At 37.3% G+C, this 23,813-nt stretch overlaps 2 pseudogenes; both read left to right on the top strand.

Moving 5' to 3' along the window:
• Positions 1 to 2,130: 2,130 nt before the first annotated feature.
• On the top strand, positions 2,131 to 4,600 carry LOC149109210 (uncharacterized; annotated as a pseudogene).
• Positions 4,601 to 9,752: 5,152 nt separating this feature from the next.
• Positions 9,753 to 12,198, top strand: LOC149109209 (uncharacterized; annotated as a pseudogene).
• The last annotated feature ends 11,615 nt before the right edge of the window (positions 12,199 to 23,813 follow it).

Raw genomic sequence — 23,813 nt, 5'->3', positions numbered from 1 at the left:
AGTATAAATAACACCGAGTGGATTTGTTCAACATGTCATTCTAACCTTAAAGATGGTAAATTACCAAGTTAATAATAATAATATTAATAATATTTAGTATTTCTAAGGCGCAAATTAACATGTGAATATGATCAAATGCGCCTAACAAACCATATGAGTAATATAAATTAAACGATATGCTATGAATAGTGTGATTAATTTAAAACTAATTATTTACAATAATTATGTACATTAGGCTAAGGTAACGAGCTAAAAATTAAAATATTAAAAGGAAGGGATCTAGTAAAAATGTATATAAAACATCAAGAGCTATTCAAACGCTTTTCTAAATAAAAATGTCTTCAGTTTGGAATTAAAATGGTTAAAATTGTCCTCATCTGTTACTGCACACGGCAATTTGTTCCAAAGTGATGGTGCAGCAGCAGTAAATGCCCTGTCACCAAGTGTTTTCTTCGTTTTCGTGGATGGTGGTACTAATAAAACTTGAGAATTAGAGCGTAGACCATACCGGGAGGGATTTTTAGCACGAATAAGATTACAAATATAGTCCGGTGCCTGGCCATGTATGGCCTTAAAAGTAATTTTTAAAATCTTATAAACAATTCTGAATCTGACAGGTAACCAATGTAAAGAATATAATACAGGAGTAATGCGACTAAAACGCGGAGTCGAGCAAATTAGCCTAGCAGCTGCGTTTTGCACACATTGTAGCTTATTAATATGAGTGGTCGGTAAACCATGGAGAAGACTGTTGCAGTAATCAATGCGTCCCATTATGAAGGCATGCACTAGCACCTCGGTAGACTCAACCGTAAGAAACTTCCTAATACGTCTAATGTTATGCAGATGATAAAAAGCAGCTTTACATGTCTTCGTAATGTGTGTCACTAGACTAAGGTTGGTATCAAACCAGGTTCCGAGGTTTCTTGCAACAGCAACAGGGGCAACACTAACATCACCCACCGATAACTTCTCGATGTCCACCTTGCTAAGCTGTTGTCGTGTACCAATTATTAAGAATTCGGTTTTGTCGTCATTTAGCTTTAACTTGTCAGTAATCATCCACGCTCTGATTACCTTTACGCAGAGTTCCATTGCTTCGATTGCATCAGCTTGACTTGATGTGGTGTCGGGCTTGAAGGACAAGTAGAGTTGCGTGTCATCTGCATACGCATGTGCAACAGGTAGATGATCCTTTATCACCTCAAATAGCTTGCTAGAATAGATCGTAAATAGCAGGGGTCCCAGACATGAGCCTTGAGGAACCCCATGTGGCAGCTTGGAACTCTCAGAGAGACAGACGTCTAAAAAGACGCTTTGCGATCGGTCAGAAAGGTAAGATTTAAACCACTTCAGAGCCGTTCCTGTGATACCAAAACTCGACTGTAGACGATGAAGTAAGATTTTGTGGTCCACCGTGTCGAAAGCCGCACTGAGATCTAGAAGAACTAGAAGTGTCACGTGCTGGCAGTTCATATTCATTAGTATATCATTCTGGACTTTTAGGAGCGCTGTCTCGGTACTATGGCATTTACGATATGCAGACCGGAGTGGAGGATACAGGCCAAGATCCATCATGTGGTTGTACGTCTGGTCAAATACAGCGCGTTCTGTCAATTTTGATAGGAATTGAAGATTACTCACAGGTCGAAGGTTTTTAAACACCGAATCAAGGCCAGCCTTCTTTAGGAGGGGGTTGACAAGAGCTTCCTTCCATTCACCACGAAAGTAGCCTGAGAACAGCGATGAGTTAACTATGCGCATGATGACGGGGAGGAGCACATCAAGACAACCGACGACCAGTGATGTTGGCATGGGGTCCGTTAGACAAGACTTCTTAGCTGACGTCTGGATTAAAGCCCATACATCATTCTCAGTAAGAGGGTGGAAGGCGCTTAAAGATAAACATGTTGGAACGACTTCTACTTCATCCACAACAGTGGCATCGATGTCTGAACGAATTCTGGTGATCTTACGAACGAAAAAGCCGTTGATGTCATTAGCTAGGGCCGTTTTGTCTTGATAGTCAGGAAAAGATAATTCATCCTTTCTGAAAAGGAGTTTCTTGGTAGCTCTAAATAGCCTTCCTTGATCGGCACTGTTCTCATCGATAAAGTTGGTAAAGTTGGTAAAGTTGGTAAAGTTGTGCAAAAGCCAACAAAATGATATTTCCCGATAAACCAGAAATACTAAATCTGACTGTTCTTGAAGAAAGGCTCATATCATCACGTATACCATTTATGCAGATTAGGGAATTACCTACTGGTGGTCAGTTGAGTATTCATGGGAATGTTATCAATGTACCAGCTGATGTTGATTCGACTGTAAATGTTCTACCAAGACCAGTTAATGAATCACAGACCATTCCAATAAAGCTAAAAAGACGTCTTAGTTACAAACATTACTATCAGTTTCAGAGCATCAGACCTAGCAAAGTATTAGAAGCTGCAAAATATTTAGTGCAGACAAGCAAATTATTTCAGAATGAAGGTGTACAAGTTGCTGATAGATGATGAATACACTGAATGGAAATGGTGGGGAGATGTCACAATTTATTGAAGGGCAAAATGTGAAAAGCTCAAATACAGCTGAAGATATTTGTGAAAAAGGAAAGAATCAGGGTGAACAGAATATGTTTGCAGAGAAAGGCAATTCCAATGACGACAGTGAAAGTGACAGTGATGATGACTGGTGTGAAGAAACAGAACGCGCTTCAGGAATTATGGACACTTTGCTGCAAGAACCAGACATGACTGAACATGGGGAGAACATAATGAGCTTTGCACCAGGTGAAGGCAACAGACCTTTAGGGATATTTATTGATAAAGATTCAGAATTTTTGTCATTTCCCACGATATTTTGCGGAAAACGAAGAGCTGATAATAGTGAAAGAATAGTATCTGTGCATTATAGTACAATTTGTAAGTGGGAATTGCGAAGTCAAGATAGAAGAGTAGCACAGAGCGTCCCTAACATTTTTTATAAACTAAAGAAATTCCAAATCAAACAGATTCAAGGCAGTGCATCACTTTCTCTTCGCAAGTGCAAAAGAAAAATATATTTTGTAACGTTTCGCTATTACACTGGAGTATGTTTACTATGTATGGTTCGTGTTAACTGTAGAAGTATTTTAGGCGTGAATCCCTAAGGGGCTAGTAGGCTATTTAAGAATTTGTAAGTTATGCAAGAGCCACTCGAAGGCATCTCTTTCAACTTTGCTTTTGCTGTTATGTCGCCGAATACTGAACGAGCGAGCGTTCCCGCTTCGATCGCGCAATCCTTCACTGAGGGAGATCTTTTTCATGAGACTGCTTCACGAACATTGTTTCCTCGTCTTTTGGACGTTAAGTTTGACCAGAAGTTCGCTGCATTCAAACGCGGTCTCGACGAGAAACAAGCTGCCACTCAGTCTCAACTGTAGAGGCTAAAAACGGTGTCCAAGGATTCGAGTTCTTTTAACTCTAAAGTACAATACGAGTTCAACAACTCTCTGCTGGATGCAACAGACGGGACCAGCAAGACCATCTCAAAAGGAAACCTTTCAGCAGCCAAGTTATTTCGTTCCGCGGACAAGAACCCCGCTGTTTGGGCAGCAGTGCAAGTACGAATCGACGAACTCGCCGAAGGTTCAGAGGAAGAGAGAAAGCTCTGATCAGCCGAAATACGAACGCTAGCGAAGATCCGGGAGAAAAAGCGGAAAAATGAGTCTAGCTGGCCAACTCTACAGCTACCCGCTCTACATCCAGTGAAGCTCCATCCACTCATGGCCTGTCCACTGGCAACTATTTTTCTTCTAATCAGCCTTTTTGTTTTTTTCGCATGCAGTCCTTTCGTGGACGTCAGCCTCAACTAGCAGACAAGTGTTTCAGATGCGGCCAAAGAGGCCACTGAGCAAATCCATCTTCCTGCTCAAGCCGTTTTAGAGGAGCCGCTGCAGCCCCTCCAAGCAGTAAAAATACATACTTATGGCAAATACCAAGCTGCATTGAAGAGAATGGGATAAGATGAGTATATAATTTTTTCAATTTAATCAAATGATTGGGAGACCCGGTTGAACTTATTGATAATTTTGTTGAACCATGTGATTCAAGGTTTTTTGGAAGTCTTGAAAAGACAATTTACTCTAAGGGGCTGAAAAATTTCCTTAGCTGTTCATTCATCGTTCGCGTAAATTTTGGTTATGTCAATTGTGTCCATTACTTTTGACTTTGTCATGGCAACCGCAAACTTCGTATAGATTTGGACAAAAATCAACTTTTTCGACATACTTCTGTATTATTTTTTCCAGCTTTGTTCATCATTTTGCTGAATTTCACTAAATTGTACATTTCATAAGCATTCTAGATTATTTTTTGACTTTTTAAGAAAATAGTGTTATCCAAGATGATGGGTCAAATGACGTCATGCGACGTCACAACCAAAAAATATGTCATTATTTTATAGAGCAAGCTCAGGGCTTCCTGTACCTTAATAGAACGAAAACCCAAGGAGAGGGTTTCATCCCCCTTGTGCCACAATGGGGGTGTTAGTCCGAGGGTTAACAATTGTACTAGCCCTGATGACTGAATGAATGAATAAAAGACTGATTATCAGGACAGAACGCATTATATTTAAGTTAAAGGCAACCTTATGGTTAATGTAGATTTTTTAAATCACATAGGTGCTTCTTGCTTTATTCGCGATACTATTTTTGATGGGTATTAGATTCTCTTTATTTACATTCCACCCTCAGCTCAGTTTTCTAATAATCACTCAGCCATCCAGTCCAGTATAGTGATTTGTCGAGCAGGCTATTTCTGATCTTCTGGCCACAGGTTCAGTGGTCGAGTGCGCGTGTGCTCCCGCTGTTGTTAACCCGTTGTCAGTTTCCATACAGTAAGAGTTCTGGAAGAATAATGTTTCTTATCTCAATTCCAGTGTTTTGCAGACGTTGCTCGCAGACTATCTTGTATTGTATGCTCGGATGTTAGCGCTATTGGATTGGCTGCTTTTATTGCCATTGGTAACATTGCCTGTATTCGCACAAAAACTGAGATTCTATGAAGACGAATACCAGATCGAGTACCACGTGGAGAAAACTCCGCTGTGTTTGTTTTGCTTTGAAAAGTTTGCACATCTTCTTTCAGGGTGCTCTGTTAAGTGGTTTACTGACAACCAATCTGTACCTTTGATCGTCGATTCTGGTAGTATGAAACTGTGTTCGCTTCAACTCGCCGGTGATATATTTGATACCGCCAAAGAAAGTAATATCAAAATCGAGGCTGAGTTGATACCTCGTTCATTTAACGAGAAAGCTGATTACTTATACAAGATCGTCGATTGATGACTGGTCAGTTAAAGATAGCTATTTTCATGAAGTAACCTCTTATCGGGGTCCCTGTTCAATTGATTACTTTTCCAGTTAAAAAAAAAAAAAATTCAAGTTTTTCCCAGTTTCTATTCGAAGATTCTCTAGCATTTAGTTGGGTAGGAGAAACCTGTTGGCTGGTGCCACCTGTTTCGTTAGTTGAAAATGTCATCCGCCACATATGTTTTTGTCAATAGAACTGGTTACTCTTTATTGGCCTTTCAGCTCCCTTTTGTCCTTTTTGGTGGAGCGTAGGTGGGGTTTCAGATCTTTTGTTATTGATTTTCTCTTCGTTGAGAACGGTAAAGATGTTTATCTCCATGGGGCAAATAACAGTTCCCTTTTGACTCGGAGAATTTTAGTTGCTTGTCGGTGCTGTACAGTCCAGTGTCCAGTAGAATCTGTCTATGGAGAAGTCATGCCGCGCGGTCACGATTACGCTGTTTTAGGCCGTTGGGCCATGATTCAGAAAAACTGGGTGATTTGGTTAATTTACAGAGACACCAACACTCAAAAACGTGCAAAAAACAGGGTCATAAGATTTGCAGATTCAATTTACCATTACCACCAATGCCATGAACAATGATTTTAGAACCTCTTACACTGTAGTGAAAACACTTTAAATGAAGAGGGTTTAGTGAAGAAAAATTATGAAAAAATAAACGACCTATTAGACAATTTAAAATACGATAATGAAATGCATTTTGGAGAACTTCTCCAGAAACTGGGTCTCACAGAGCAACAATATATCACGGCCGTGAGATATTCACTGAAGCGTGACACACTTCTGCTAAAAAGATCTCCATCTGAAATAAGAATCAATAGTTACAACTCTGATTTATTGAAAGCTTGGCAAGCCAACATGGATATACAGTTTATCTTGGATCCTTATGCTTGTGCTGTTTATATTTTGTCATATGTTACCAAAGGACAAAGAGGAATGAGCAAATTACTAAGAAAAGCATCTGAAGAAGCAAGCTCTGGTAAAAAAGACATTATAAACAAAGTCAGACACATTGGAAACAGATTTCTCAATGCTGTTGAGATCAGTGCACAAGAAGCAGTGTATTTCGTTTTGCAAATGCCTTTAAGAAGGTCATCTCGTGAATTCCAGTTTATTAACACATCCAACCCTGAGGAAAGAACATTCCTACTAAAATCAATGGGTAAGCTTCAAGAACTACCTGATAGCTCTGAAGATATTGAATCAGACAACTTTATCAAAAGATACCAAAGACGACCAAAACAATTAGAAGAATTGTGTCTGGCTGATTTTGTAGCATGGTATAACTGTGTCAAGCAAAATAAAAGTCAGGTAGAACATGTGGGTCAAGTTAAAACGTCTACTTCTGATGTTTGCTTACCTGAGAATGATTTTGATGATAATGTTGATGATGATCTCACCAATGATAAGACAGAAATATGTGAAGAATATGAACTAAAAGGTGGATTGAAACTAGTTAAAAGACAAAAATCTAAAATTATTCGTTCAGTAAGATTTAACAAAAACAAGGACCCTGAGAACTATAGCAGAGAACAGTTAATGCTGTACACTCCTTGGAGGAACGAAAACAAAGATCTTATCAAAAACTGCGAAAGTTACCAAGAGAGATATGAACAACTTAAGAACACAATAGTTCAGAACAGACGGCAATATGATTGTAATGCAGAAGTGCTTGATGATGCAATAGAAAATATTGAAAATGATGAACTGAAAGAACGTGTTGTTGGGATATATCGATCTAAATCAAAATTTGTATTTTCTAAATTAACTGAAGCATTAGAACACTTACATCGGACTATTCTTCGAGACCCACAGACTCCAGTCATAATTTTAGGAGACTTCAATGTCAATTTTATGGAACCTATCCCTGAACAGAAAGCTCTTGTGGGATATATGATCAAGCAAAAGGGTTACACTCAGCTGATAAAACAGTACACGACATATTATAAAACTCAGATAGACCACATATACACTAATATTCCACAACAAGTTCAAAGTTCTGGTACATTAGAGTCATATTATATTTATCATAAGCCCATTTTTGTTTGTCTAAATGTAAGCAGTTAGAGCACATTGTTTTCTATTGTTAGTTGTTTTGTCAGGATATGTAGGAATGATTTTATTGTTGGCTAAATCTTTTTGTTTCGTTGCCTTTGCTTGTGCACAAGTTTCTTATTTTCATATTTGGGTTTGATTTTTAATAGCATTGACCACATGTATACCTATTTACAGATATACAAAAGATTAAGTAAAGGTTGTAGAGGAGAAAAATATACGATGAACCAAATAAAATGTGTTGTTTCTCGGTGGAAACATGACCTCACCTCTAAGAGTGAGGTCATTGTGTGCTGTGTTGAGGTATTGACTCCTCGCTACCTGTAGTCAAGATGCAGGCCATCAGGGTTGAAATGTAAGTTAGTCATATGTATTTTGAGGGGTTGGGAATTTATTTGAACTTAATTTAAGTTAGTATTAGAGCAGCAAAGTATATTTTACCAATCTTAACTGCTCACTGATTGATTTTGTTACACATTATTTTGCAGACTGCTGTTTGAGTACAATATGCCTAAATGTTCATGATTCTGAATGGTAATACATTACCAAGACACTGAAAGCACTGAAACTACAACTCTTCATTGTATCATCTCATTCAAGACACTACAAAGAACAGTCATGTACATTTAAGTTTGTACATGATTGCATGTTCTATACATGCATGCTCCATACAACATGCTATGGTATGCACAAGCTCAACCAACAATGGATGTTACTCTAAATATGCTGCTAAAGACACCTTCCGGAAATCACTCTGCATGGTCTACTTTTCTATTACTAAAGAGGAGTGAGAAACGATTATGGATGTCACTCTGTATGGTCTACATTTCTATTACTAAAGAATTCGAGAAACAATTATGGATGTCACTTCAATACGCTGTTTAAGTCATCTGGAAAAAGATCTATGCAAATCAGAAACAACTTGCCATCATCATCTGCTTTTTCTCAAAGCAAGAACGACCACAAATGGTACTCTAAATATATATGCCCATCTACGGGTATGGAAAGTCACTTGGGTGGTCTTCTTAACGCAGTAAAAAGACACCAAAGAGGTTACTCAAAGCAATGCCAAAGTATATATACACTGCTAAGGCTGTACATCTCGTACACAATTCAAGACAACCAAGTTACTGTCATATATGTAGCTAAAATAAATAAATAACCTTTATTTACCGTCGGTCTGTTTATAAAGAATAAATTCGATGTCAGGAACAAATGAATCAAATCAAACAACAAGGTTAAAAACCCCAACTGGCAGAAGGCAAACCAGTTGACTATTTACGAGCTTGGCCAAGGTGTTGAACTTGGGTCTGCCTGAGCTAATCAGCCATGCTGATTTATTTGAGATAATTATTTGTTGTGGGCTGTACAGTCCAAGAACTGTTGCTGGACATAATGGTTTATGTGTCATTTTTAAACAACAAGGCATAGCATTTGTAGGATTGCAATCGGCAGAAATTGCCGATAATGGGGCCTGCTAGGAACACTGGGATGCTGAGATGCGTGAAAGCATGGCAATTGTCCATGACAGTTGTTGTTCTTGCTGTTTATCCATTAAAAGATCAAGATTAAGAAATACAAGTTTGTGTTGAAAAAAAGTGATGTCGAGTTATTTTTCTTTGATAAGTGCACACACTTACAATGATAACATTACATGAATGACTAAAATCAAGGTTTCTAAATATGCGAGTCATAATAATAAAAGTTGTTGTTTGCACTCTACAGTATACGGCCATGTTTGTCAAGGGACAAAGCCCAAGATGTCTGTGGGTTCACAACTCGTCACCTATGTAGATGACTGGATTACAACTGCTGTGCATTACCGAGCTCACATTAAAGGCCATAACTCATAAAAACCGGTGTCGTATGCTTGTTGGGCTCTTATTGTTATGGGTGAACTTGCCTGCTGTTGACACAATTCACTCAAACCAACAAGTTAAGAGTCACTAGATAGAGACAAAGGATGACTCAAAGCTTAATGACAGTCCTGCATTACACTCTACACTATCTGAGATTGTCTCACTAGTTGAGGAAGTGATAGATAGTGCGTGTGCCGCGTTTGGTTCGAATTTGTAAATTTCAGTGTAAGTTATGGGCATTTAAAGCATATGAAAACTCAGACAATCATGGACAAATTGTGTTGGAAAATGCCAAAATCATGAAATCATGATCGTAATGCCCACAGAATAAGTGTCAAAACCCCCATTCCCCCTTGCAATGTTGGAAAATGGCAAAATGCAAACCTGTGTCAGATGAAAGTGTTTTGTCAACATTGCACAGGGGTGGGGAGGGGCAAAATGTGTATAGAATGATTTTTTCCAACCCTTGTGACCAAGGTTGTAGTTTCTTCAGTAATTATTTTTTTCGATTTAAAAAGTGTATAACATGGTCGTTTGCATTTAATGTTTCAAAAAGAAATATTTTACTCTCCGGAGATGTTGAATTAAATCCAGGTCCAGTTGCAGATGGCAGAATTAGTTCATCAACATTAGTATGCAAAACCACACCTAAATTGCTATTGAGCTCAAGGCTACTAAGACATGGATTAAGAGCACTTGATGTTGGTGGGGGAGGTGACTGCTTTTTTAATCACACCAGTTATGTGGTGACTCAAACTGTCACTTAGAAATTAGAGCAATGGCTGTTCAGTATTTGAGAAATAATCCTGAGCGATTCATAGAAAGCAATATGGATGGATCGTGGTTAAAATATTTATCTTGTATGTCTATGCAGGGAACATGGGCTGATGACATTGTTATACAAGCTGTTGCAGATTCACTGAACTTAAGAATTCATATTGTAGAATCTAATGCAAATTTTTCAGATTTGACCCTGGTTGAACCTATGAGTACTGAGACTAGAAATATAAGGTCTATATATTTAGGTCACATTGGTGAAATGCATTGCGTGTCAACTTTACAAGCTGAATTCAGAATTAATTCAGCTCAAACTGGGACTGAAAAGTTTTGTGAAAATCGTGCACCTTGTGACTTTCAAATAAACTATGACCGCAAAACACAGAATAGCGTCTACATGAAAGAATATAGAAAAAAAAAGAAAAGCAGAAAAGGGCATTTCTAAGGAGGAAAGAGAAAAAAATAATCAATACATGAAAAATTATAGAGCACAGAAACAAAACATCCAGTATTGTATTTCAAAGTTTCATGATATGGTCTATCAAGGGCCATTGTATATTTGTACTTGTTGCGATCAGCTGTTTTACAAACATAGTGTCATTCATACTAGTAATCTAAAACAAAAGAATCCTGATATTCATAAATACCTTAGTGGTAAGAAAAGTGTCAACAATATTGAATGGGTTTGTAAAACATGTTCGAACTATTTGAGTAAAACAAAGTTCCACCATGTGCTTTAGTAAACGGAATGCAATTTCCACACAAACCACCATTCTTTGATCTAAATGAACTAGAGTGTAGATTAATTGCACTCCGAATTGCTTTTCAAAAACTTATGCAGGCACCAAGAGGAAAGCAACTTAAAATACGTGGTAATATTGTTAATGTACCAGCTGATGTGAGCAGTACGGTTGGTATGTTACCACGGCTACCAGAGGAAACTGCAACAATTAAAGTGAATTTGAAACGGAGGCTACAGTACAAAAGTAGTGCATTATCATTAACTGTTAGACCAAATAAAGTTATCACAGCTGTAATTTGGCTTTTGAACAACAGTGATCTGTATAAAGAGGAAGGTATTGCACTGAATGAAAACTAGTTAAACAACTACAATGAAGCATTGGCTGGAGGCATTGAAAGCAATGATGATGAGAATGAAGTCTTGATTGAAAATAAAAAAAAACAATGAAGAATTGTCACAAAATGATGAAGATGAATGGATTGAAGATGAAGCAAAAATTTGTGCAGGTGTGACCGATACTTTGCTAACACCACCAGATTATGTCGATCATAATGAACAGCAGTGCATTCTTAATTTAGCACCAGCAGAGGGTAATGTGACATTGAGTGTATTCAGAGATAAATATTCTGAAGAATTAGCATATCCGGGAATATTTCTTGGACAAAAAAGATCTGGTCACAAAGATCGGTTAGTCAAAGTTCTTTATAGTGACATCTGTAAGTCAGAACCGAGAAGGTCAGACCGTAGAGCTGCAATGAATGTGGAAAACAGTTTTTATAAAACAAAAAAAATTGCAGATGAAAATTCTATTAGGAAAATCACAAGTTGCTTTAAGAAAATGCCATAGAAATAATAAGTCTTTAAAAGCTGGGGATTTAAAGGAAGATGGTACATCATGACGAGGGATACAAATTCCTGAAAGCTTTAAGGGGATCCCCTTCATATTTTGAACAAGCTAAAAGAGATCTATTTGTTATGACAACTCGGCACAGCTACTTTGTTTTGTAGTTTCTCATCAGCAGAAACACAGTGGATTCACCTTCTTAGAATTCTTGGTCAACTGGTTGATCACAAGCAATATACTAACGATGAACTAGTGTATTTAAACTGGGAGGAAAAGTGTAGATTGATCCAAAGCGATCCTGTCACATGTGCTAGACATTTTGACTATCAAGTGAATACTTTCCTAAGGCATTTTCTGCTAAGCAATGCTGAACCATTAGGAAAGATTTCTGACTGGTTTTATAGAGTTGAATACCAACAAAGAGGTTCACCTCACATTCACATGATGATATGGATAGAAAATACACCTGTATTTGGTGAAGATAGTGACAGCAAAGTCACCTCATTTATTGATAACATAATTACTTGTGAAGAGCGAGTAGACAATGCTGAATTATTGGAGCTAGTTTAAAAAAGGCAAATTCATAAACATTCCCACACATGTCGTAAGAAATCTAAAAATGAATGTAGGTTCAATTATCCTCAACCACCAATGAGGCAAACAGTTATTATATATCCATTTTCTGTGGATGAAATACCAATGAATGAAATAAAATCATACAAAGATTCATGGAAAAAAATACACCAATATTTGAATGACCTTAAAGAAGGTCAACTTTGACACTTTTGACACTTTTGACAACTTACTTGTGATCTTAGGTATTACTGAAGATGATTATATATTAGCTATAAGATCATCGATTAATACACCAGCTATATTTCTCAAAAGAAGCCCTAATGAATTAAGGATAAATAATTAAAATGTCCCATGTCTTAGTGCATGGAGAGCCAATATGGATATTCAATTTATATTAGATGTGTATGCATGTGCTGTATACATAGCAAATTATATTTCAAAGGCTCAGAAGGGTATGAGTGAACTGTTACGACAGGCTTGTACCGAAGCGAGAAAGGCCAATTCCACCATTAAACAGCAAGTGAGAGATATCGGAAGCAAGTTTTTAAATAATGTTGAAATAAGTGCACAAGAAGCTGTATACATTGTTTTACAGCTTCCAATGCGTAAAGCATCTCGACAGGTTGTGTATTTATAAATACCTCAACTCCCAGTGCCGGATAGAATTAACGTTTTAAAGCCACTAAGCGATATTAAAGAAATGGATGATGATTGTGAAGATATTTATACAGGTAATTTGATTAAAAGATACACAAAGCGCCCAGTTAGTCTTGAACACCTTACACTTGCAGACTGGGCTGCCTGGTATGATACTGATGCAAAACCATACAATAAGCAGTCTAAAGAACTTGACACTGATAGCTTTCTTTTAGAGACTGCTACTAATGAACTTAACGATGATGATTATAATGATGATGACGATGATGATGATGCCCACTCTAAACAAAAAACTTCAAAGAAAAACAAAAGGAGGAAAAAAGCTAGAATAATAAGAAGTGTGTGGTTCAACAAAGAAACTGAACCAGAGAAACCCTATCGTGAACTGATCATGCGTTTTACTTCGTGGAGAAATGAAGACACTGATTTGCTTGGTAATTGTTCATCTTATGAAGATCATTTTTCTCTTATTGCTCATAAAATGAATGAAAAGATAAAAGAATTTTCTGTATGCAATGTAGACTTCAATGAAATACAAGAACATGCAAATAATATCGAAGACATGGACAATCAATATGACATGTTAGCACCAAGTACTCAACATGTTGAATGCCAAGATGAAGCAGAAGGTAATCAAGATTTACAACCTGACTTAAATGAGAACTACAATCTTTCTGATGACATTGGCATTCCATCAATTGATCTAAATCATGAACCGCTACTACTAAATGAAATGCACGATGACGACTACAGACACATGATTCAAACTTTGAACAAAGAGCAAAAGGAATTTTTTTACCATGTATTACATCTGATTAAAACATCAGACGAGCCATTTCATTGTTTTCTTAGTGGAGGAGCAGGAGTTGGGAAATCAGTTGTAACAAAGGCCTTGTATCAGGCAGCCTTAAAATGTTATAATCAGATAGCAGGCATTGACTTTAGACAAGTAAAGGTGTTGTTACTAGCACCTACTGGTAAAGCTGCTAATAATATCAAAGGCAATACCATACATACTGTTGTTGGAATATCTGCATTTCACTCTTTGAAAATGTACAAATGCCCTGACTCAAGTAGACTCAATACCCTGAGATGTCAACTAGGTGATCTCAAATTGATATTTATAGATGAAATATCCATGGTTGGCAACAGTATGTTTAATATTCAAATCAATAATAGACTTAAAGATATTAAAGGCAGTCATTTACCCTTCGGAGGTGTGAGTATTGTTGCTATAGGTGACCTATTTCAACTTCAACCAGTAATAGATGGTTACATATTTAAACACCTAGACAATTCAGAGTATATTATTCTTGCACCTAACCTTTGGCAAGAACATTTTAGAATGTTTGAACTGCATGAAACTATGAGGCAAAGAGAAAGTAAAATGTTTGCTCAAATGCTTAACAGATTGAGAGAAGGTAAACATACCTGTCAAGATATTATGAAGTTTAAAGAGAGGTTAATAGATTCCAACAGCAACGAATATCTTGATATACCTCACTTATTCATACAGAATGCTAAAGTAGACAATTTCAATGACAGAGCTCACAATGCTATGTCTGGTCCTAAGTACTCAATCAAAGCACACGACACTGTCATTGGAGCTCAATCTCAGACACTCAGGGAAAAAATACTAAAACAAATTCCACTTGATCAAGCAAATAAAACAAGTCAATTGCATACGGTGTTGAACCTAGCAGTAGGTGAAAGGACAGATATCTCTCTTAATATAAGAAGTGATGATGGTTTGACAAATGGTGCTGCTAATATAGTCAAACTTATTCAACTACAACAAACTGGCAAACCTTCAGGTATTATATGGGTACAATTTGATTGTGTTGATATTGGTGAGAAAACAAGACATGATAATAGACATCTCTATGTGCAAGGCATTGAACCTTCATGGAAACCCATCAAACCAGTTACATCACAGTTCGCAGTAGGTAAAAATAGAACAGTACAGGTCATAAGAAAACAATTCCCACTGCGCCCTGCTGCTGCAAAAACCATTCACAGGTCCTAAGGTGATACGGTTCCTAAAATAGTTGTCAACATTGATACTAAAAAAACAATACCTCATATTCACTATGTAGGTTTAAGCAGAGTAACAACATTGGAAGGCTTATACATAATAAACCTTTGTGAAGTATGTATGTATGTATGTATGTATGTATGTATGTATGTATGTATGTATGTATGTATGTATGTATGTATGTATGTATGTATGTATGAAGAGAACATAGCTGTAAATACCGATGTGCAGAAAGAAATGCAAAGGTTAAGAACTGAAGCTAAATTACATTTGTGTATAAATCCCATTTACAATGCAAGCAAAGTGCCATTAAAACTTTGTTATTTAAACGCAAGGTCTTTACATAGACACATTGAAGATGTGCGCACTGACTGGAACTACTCGAGTACTGATGTAAGTATTTTTTCAGAGACCAGATTCAGCCATGTATTCTGATGACAACAGTTTATATGTTATTGATAACTATACTTTATTTAGAAATGATGGTAGAATAACAACTAATAATCTCCGACCATATGGAGGTACAGCAGTTTATAGTCGTATTGATTACTATCCTGGTTATCCATACTCCTGTAATTCTCATGGAATTGAAATAACTGCTATCAGACTAATGACTGCTCCACATATACATATATTTAGCATATATGGCTCACCTAGTGTACCTATAGTGCAAATGTGTTCTGCTCTTTCAAATGTCCTTTCTTTACAGGCCCCGCTACTCAATGTTTTTATTGGCGACTTCAATATTGACTGGCTAAAAACCACAGAAAGAACATCACTTTATATCTTATTTGTTAGAGATCATGGATATAAACAGCTTGTGTCATGTTACACCACTGATAACAAGACTTGTATAGATCATGTTTATAGCAACATACCAATATCAAATATTAAAGTACAAATACTTGAAACATATTTTACAGATCGCAAATCAGTTTGTGCACTTGTTGATTGCTTTAGTGATTTAACTTAAATATCAAAGTCTTTTCCAAAACAATAGGGAAAGGGATTTGATAAATGGAAGGCAGGGTTTCAAACGTCTATGATTCATCGTTAACTTGAAAGTTCGAAGGCATTTAAATTAAACAACGATTTTCACAAGCAAAATGAAGTTGAACTGGCGATAAAAAAAACATTAATTTTTCCTCAGCAGCCAAAACTCTTTAAGTGTGTTTAACTGTTAAGTTAACAAAACAGGCTTTCCTTTGCTCAACTGCATGTCACATGGTCATTTACATTACATGATCATTTACATTGCACATATACAAGTGCTAAAGAAACCACATTACAAAGTAGTTCATTTAAGTTCAAATATAGAAATTATCTCAGTCAATATTGTTACTTTTATTTCACAGTTACTGACATTCCAAACATGGAATCAAACTCAAGGTAAGTTTTTGTATCCTAATAAGACCCTCTAATAAGACCCTTTAAACACATTAACCAATTGCCATTATAGGTAAGTGAATGCAGGTGCATGCACATAAACTTAAGGTGGCCGAACACAGTTTTCAAGAGCCTATGCCTAATTCACCATTACTTTTAGGCTATTTATGCTTTGGCGCCCGTTTTTTTGCAAGAGTCAAGGTTAACCACAGAAAAGTTTACTCTCGCATTTTGGCTAAGGTGTGTGCTGTTACCATGGCAACGGGGCTGGTTAAAAACAAGACTCAAAAAATGGTTTTTGTTTATTTTAAAAAAGTCCAGTCGTTAGATTTTTTTCATTTTTTGCCCACTACGAATTGACATTAAATCCCTTCTGTCAACACTGTTCTAATAAAATTTTGATATAGGCGATTTTCGTAATTCGCCGTAAATTGTTTTCACCGCAGGTTCTGTATTATTAAAAATTCCCTTTGTCAAAATTCAGATTTTTTGCGATAGATCATTCACGTGGTTTCTGAACTATTTTTTTGCCAAATTTCTTGAAATTCTAACGACTGGATCGTCAGAAATCCGCAAGTTTCTGCAAAAGCAATCGGTCTCAATTCTTCGAGCAACTGCGCATGCGCTGCATTTAACTGGGTTCTTTCGGTAACAAAGAGAAAGCTGAGAACTGCTGGGTTCTTTGCGTCGTTACCTTTTCTAACATATTTTTGTAATAAAAGACTAAAGCCATCAATACACTGCGTTCAATAATAGAGAAAAATAGCACAGATAGTGCGGGTGTTGAGTAAAGAAAATGATCGCTCTATTGACGGCATGTTTGTTTTTGCAATCCTTGTGCGCGCGCTCAGTTGCATCAGCAAGAGCGTGCACGAAAACTGTGTTCAGCCACCTTAATGCAAATCTAATAATCTATTTTCTTTTCTTTCAGTAAAAGTACATCAACAACAAAGATCAGTACCAAAAGTAAACAGTCAGGTAAAAAAAAGCTTGTATATACTATACAACCCCTGTTAGAAACAAGCCTTGGAGAAATGACAACTAGCCACCTAATAGGTATATTGGCTACTCATTAGCAGTTCATCTCGAAATCTCATAAAGACTGCACCAAACTTGTGTTTGAATGATTTTATCAATTGCCACTTTAGACTCTAACTCTTCTCTATATATCCAAGTTCATTGTTCTTATATTACACTCTTGCTCAGGGCTGTAACTACCAAGAGACATGGAAGGCGCTTGCCTCATCTAGATTTTAACCCAAAATCAAAAACAAAATACAGTTAGATGGCAAAATAATCCCCAGTTGAACGAGATTGCATTTTCAAATGAAATTCCTTGAAAAAAATACTGAAAATAGAATTTGAGAGATGCTAGATTTCAAAAATTTCTGGGGGGCATGCCCACAGACCCCCCTAGCAGCTCATGCCTTTGGCAATCACAGAACTTGCCGCATCTATGTCAAAAGTCTGGCTGTGACCCTGATATGCTGGTTACTCAATGGGAGTAAAAACAGTAGAACATTCAAATGGTGGCAGTGGCTGCTTTATAGCAGTTTTATTTACAGTTATTATTAAAATCCTGACAATACTTTTGGCTGCTTAATAGGAAGTGGCTGCCTGATGGGTCAGCATTAAATAGACATTCTTCGATTCTACAAAATTGACTGACCATAAATACAAAATTACTAAATTGTTCTTCTAAATTTTTTCTTAGACGAATCCATTGAAGGATATGTGCACTTATTAACAGAAGTACTAACTGCGAGGAATTCCACAACCAACTACTTCAACTGCCGCATTCAAACAGGACAGGACGAAGCAGTCCGCACTGTCTGTTATTCACCTCAAATGCGCATGAATTTAAAACAACCGTTCCTTAATAAATCACCAGTAAAAATCACAGGAGTGAACCAAACAGCATCAAAAAGATTTCACAAACAAGAACAAGAATTCACAATTGCAAAACATGCAAAGGTAACTCCAACTTCACTGCCCTATACCTTTAATGAACACTTCAGCAACCAGTTATGCACCATTACCGAAGCACTGGAAAAAGATGTATATGAAACATTACACGTCAAACCAAAAGTCCTAAAAAAACAGGAAAATAAGCAAGTTATTGTAAGAGACGGCGAAAAAGCAAAATACAAAACTGATTGTCTAATAGCAGATGAAACTAACTCAGTTAAACTAGTCCTCTGGGAAAGCATAATTGACAAAATTCAAACAGGGAAAACATATCTTTTCAAGAATTTGAAAGTTGGTATCTTTGATGACGTAAAGTACTTAAATACAAATGAACACACTGACCCTCAAGAAATTGAAGATTTACACAATATCAATCTGACCACACCAGAAATACAAGACAGCACAATTGAAGGCCGCTGCATTGGTGTGCACATCAAACGTACGGCCTCTTGCGTAGTATGCAACATGACCATCAGTGAAGCACAACTTGAAGAGGAAACTATAACTTGTAACTACTCTTTCAAGCGTATGTAATAAAAAAATTAGTTGCTCAAATTGTCATTCAATCCATGAAGGACAAAAAGATGCTCAAGTTTACTTGCTTTAACGATGCCATTATCAGCTTCCTCAAAACAACAGACTGTCAGATGTCCTTATCTGATATCTCACTAGAAGACTTGAGAAAAATCATTTCGCAAGCAGGGGATAGAAAAATTATAGCAGACAAAAGAACTCAAGTAATTTCACAGTTCCTCCCCTTACAGTAAGGAAAACTCTAACAACTGCAACATAACTACTCTTTTAAGTACTTGAAAAAGAAAATATTATTTGTACATATTTTTATTAATCAATGCAGGATAAAAACATTCCCAAGTTTACTTCCCTTAATAATACTATAAGCAGCTTCCTCAAAACAACCGACTGTCAGTTGTTATCTGAAATGCCATAAGAACACTTGAAGAAAGTTATGTTGCAGACAGGGGATGAAAACGTACAATGTAGCAGACAAAACAACTCAAGTGATTTCGAGGAAATCGGAGGGTAGGGATAAGCATTTATGGCAAACAAAACCACACAAATGGGTTAATAGTACTACTATTATATTATATGCAGTTGTTACTTAACCGTTGTTGTTAATTTGTATTCCTTTACTATTAATTTATCTCTCTCATGCGAACATGAGTACTTGGGGGATATCCCCTTGTGTTAATGTACTGAAACAATAATTTTATTATCGCCCAAAAGCAACATTAAAAAAAAAAAAAAAAAAAAATACAATTTCAATGCCATCCTTACATTAATGTTTTGAATACCAGGTCAGTTACAACATAGTTAAAAGATACCTTGCAAATTAACAGAGGTTACTTCACTGTTTCACTTTGTGCATTTTAAATATTGTATAGTGTTGAGTTACTTTTAAACAACTTATAAGAACTCACCCACTGATTTTTTTACCTGTTAATTCTAAGAACAATAATTATTACAATCCACTCTATTTGAGTTCATCAATAAAAATGTTGTTTCCTTGGCACATGGTAGTCTTATTCTTCTTTTACCACTCTTTGAATGCCAGTCTTTACGCCCCTAGACAAACCGCCCCCGACATGACCCCCTTGGATTTTCACATGCAGAAAATTTACCTGTATTCTAAAACTTTTCCTATCTCTTCTATATGCTGTTGGGGAGGAGGCGGGGGGGCACAGGGGCATCTTGTCTTAAAGGCATAATGCCAAAATTTGTTGTCTCTTGCATAAATTTATTATCTCCTATCTGCTGTCGAAGGTGTGCTGCTCTTTTAGGTAATCTTGCACTTATTCATAAGCAAGGAATCATGCCAAAAGGGAAAAGATCTGGTGTAAAACAACGAGTTTTAAAGAAAAGTGGTAGTGTTAAAAAAGAAAAGCTTTTAAAGGGATCCCGAAACAAAAAAAGAACGCCGAAAATGCAGCGAAGAGACGTAGAGTGGAGATCACGTTTGTCGGTGAAGATGACGTGGTCAGCGAACAAATTCCGGAGCCACTTGCCTCTGTCTCTTCGAGACAGCTACAGGAAAGTGGTGATGAAAGCGGATCTGATGAGAGTATTTCTCCTGAAATGCCAGTTGCAGAGGGGTATCGGTTTGTACACATGGAAAGCCTTCGAGAGTTTCTAGAGAGAGTTCATTCAGTTAGCCAAGATTGTCCATCAGGTAAAATAGTGTACCGTAAATTTTATTCATACCATCTTAGTTCAAATCTCCAAAGTTGTGACTTTTTTTAGGACATGCGAAACTTAAAAAAATACTCTTATTATACTTTGTTTCTTTTAGCCTCTATTAGACTAGTGGACAGTGGATGTGACAGATATGGTCTCAGTAGCAGCTTGTATGCTGTTTGTGGCAACTGTGGTATGAAAGAGGTCCTTGCCACTGGGTACCACAATACCAACGATACCCTTCCAAGGTCAAATCAGGGAAAAGATATAAACAGGCGGATTGTTTATGCTTCCTATGAAATGGGAGTGAGAAAGGAAGGCATTGTTAAACTTTGTGAGGTTCTCAATGTGCCCTTTTCCATGTCAAAACTGACATGGTATAACCATGAGGACATGTTATTTGAAGCACACCAAGATGTTGTCCTTGCAATGGTGGAGAAGAACAGGGAGGAAGCTAGAAAGATTGCTCTCGAGGAAGATGATGTGGATAAAAATGACACCACTTTAGCAGAAGTACCAGAGCCAAGCAAGAAAAAGGGACGAGAACATGAGAATTCAAAAAGAGGGCACTACCTATGAGACTGGAGCCTTTAATCTTTAGCTACAAGGAGTCCTTAAATTAATCAACAGTAGTCAATTTTCCTGTTTTAAAGTACTAAAACTGTTTAAAACTGAAATTTTGATGGTTCTAGATACTATAATCACCTACAAGAGGTGTGACTTTGTCTAAAGGAACGATTCAAGTTTGTGCCAACCTTAAGAGCTTCTGCCTGAGAGACCGGGGCAGACTTGGAAATGAAGGTCGGCCGATTTCGCTTAAAATTGGTACACAAAGTCGTTATGTGGACTTATGTAATATGCCAAAGTTTCAGGTTCAACAACCATTTTTTAGCCGAGTTCTGGATATCAGCCCCTCAGGGGTGCCCAGAGGCTGATTTTTAGTGTAATTTTGGCCACTTTTCATTCTCTCTTTTAGCAACGTACAATTAATTTCAGACAAAGCCAAAACCATATTTGTAATGCACTATCTTTAGAGTTCTGTGGGTAAAAACATCAGCTCAAGGGAAGTTTTCGTTAGTCTGTGGCTGTGATCACAACTTAGTCCCATTTGAAGCATATGGGGAGCAACCGGAAATGGCCTGTTTTTCAGACCGCATATTTTCCATGCCCGTGTTTTATATTGTGAAGTCTTAGTATCCCTGCAAAGTTCAGCCCTTAGTTTAGTAATACCAAGGAAAAAATACTAAGGTTGAGGCTTTTTTACTACGAAACATTTTTAGAGAAGTTACCTACTACGCACCTCCTGTCAAACTCTTAATTACTTTTTAAGAGAGATTTTTAGACACCAGCTGCACAATTAAGAAACAATCAATGATCCCAAAGTAAATTATTTAAAGGAAATATCTATTTTCAAACCATAAACTAGAAATTTTTCTACTGACGGATTTGAAACTAAATTTTATGTAGCATTTATACCCTGTACCCAGGGGACTGGAAGGTGAGGGGAAACTTTATATGTTGATAACAAGAAAAATAATCAAAATACAATGAAACAAGTTGTTTACTGAGTGTATAAGTTAGGTGGGAAAAGCTGAGGAAAAAAGCCTTATTTATGGGACTCTACCTTGTTTCCATGGCAACCTTGCTTTGTCAGGCATAATTACACTAAGTTTGACTTTTCTCATCTAATTCTCTGTTTTTTATTGACGTTTTCAAGGTTTCTTGGGACAAACATAGTTTTTTGCACCTTTTAATTCCTTTAGTACCCTTTCTCTTCTCTTTTAATTTTGTTACACCTGGCAAAAACGATATTTTGATTTCATGAAATAGTCATGAAATCCAGACTGGTGGGTTCGATATGACGGACATTCTAACGTCACGTGCCTTCATAGCTGACTATTCACCACGATTAGAATTTTAAGCCGTGAGTTTTTTTCTCCTTCCCCCTGCCAGAAGATCACAAATACCTTGTGTGACTAGTGGTACCGAAATTTCCGACTTGATCGTGACGCACTCAGAGGTGCTTTCCTTTAAGCTTCCGTCCAAGCTCCTCTTTGGTATCGACTCTAAATAAGAATACCATCGTTACGATAGAGATTGCAAGTAATTAAGCCTCGTGATACAATAGAGGGCCAGATTACTTCCTATTTTCGCCAGATTACATTGTTTGAGGGAGGCGCGGTGGCCTCATGGTTAGTGCGCTCGTCTCCGGATCGAGCGGTCCGGGTTCGAGCCCTGGCCGGGGACATTGTGTTGTGTTCTTGGGCAAGACACTTTACTCTCACAGTGCCTCTCTCCACCCAGGTGTATAAATGGGTACCGGCGAACTTAATGCTGGGGGTAACCCTGCGATGGACTAGCATCCCATCCAGGGGGGAGTAGAAATACTCCTAGTCGCTTCATGCTACAGAAACCGGGATAAGCTCCGGCCTGATGGGCCACTTGGCTCGCATGCAGACTTTACTTTTTTACCTACATTGTTTGAGCATGACACGCGAAGCCGTGGCTTAGCTCCACGCGCGTGCTGGGGCTGACATTGACGTAATCAGCAAAATTTTCCTACTGTGACCAAATCAAGTTTAACGAACCTGTACTTTAACTTAAACCAGGAACAACAGAATAGCAGCATATCGCTAACCACTAACTGTTTACGTCTTCCAGCTGAAAACCTAGCTCTTAGCTGTCGAAAATTATACTGAAATGCAACTGTAAACATGTACCTGCAGATGGCGTAATGCACGCGCAAAACAAGTGCGAGATACGCAAATGTCTTACTTACTGGGGAGGTGACAGGAAAAAATGTAACGAGCACCGTAAAAGTTTTCAAAAAAGGTCAATAACTTTAGAAAACGCGTGGTTACCCCTACATTTTATGTTATGAAATGGAAGTGGCAAGTCTATTCAACACGTGATTAGTTTCTGGTTGTGAGCAAAAGGTATTTAGACTGTATTTTAGCTGAACCAGAGGAAGGCTGTCCGATACGCTAAAAGCGCTTTTGCAACGATTTTATTATTAAAAACATATCAAAAATCTTTTTTTTGGTTACCATTTGCCATGTAGTTTAAAGATCTTTTTAAATGTGTTTGCTTTTCTGTATGTAAAGGCGAATTCTATGGAATACTGTGAAGAAATATCCTTTCCTTCTTTTTTCAGGAAAATGCTGATGTCAGCATTTTTGTTGAGATTCAAGGCTAATTATCTCAAAGAAATGCGTGGCTACCCCCATTTTTCTTTGTAGATTGCAATAGCGCTTGCAAAGATCTACTCTTTCTGCGTGGTCTTAACCTGGCGCAAAAACCTTTGCAATTAGTAGGCACCATCCTGTATACTGGGCATGTGAAACTACTTAATTCATCTCCAAGCCCTTTT

This window comes from Orbicella faveolata, unplaced genomic scaffold, assembly GCF_042242905.1.
Source record: "Orbicella faveolata isolate gen_17 unplaced genomic scaffold, um_ofav_v1 contig_25, whole genome shotgun sequence".
Classification (NCBI taxonomy): domain Eukaryota; kingdom Metazoa; phylum Cnidaria; class Anthozoa; order Scleractinia; family Merulinidae; genus Orbicella; species Orbicella faveolata.
Note: the sequence above shows the minus strand (reverse complement) of the source record. Positions and strands in the feature narration are given on the sequence as shown.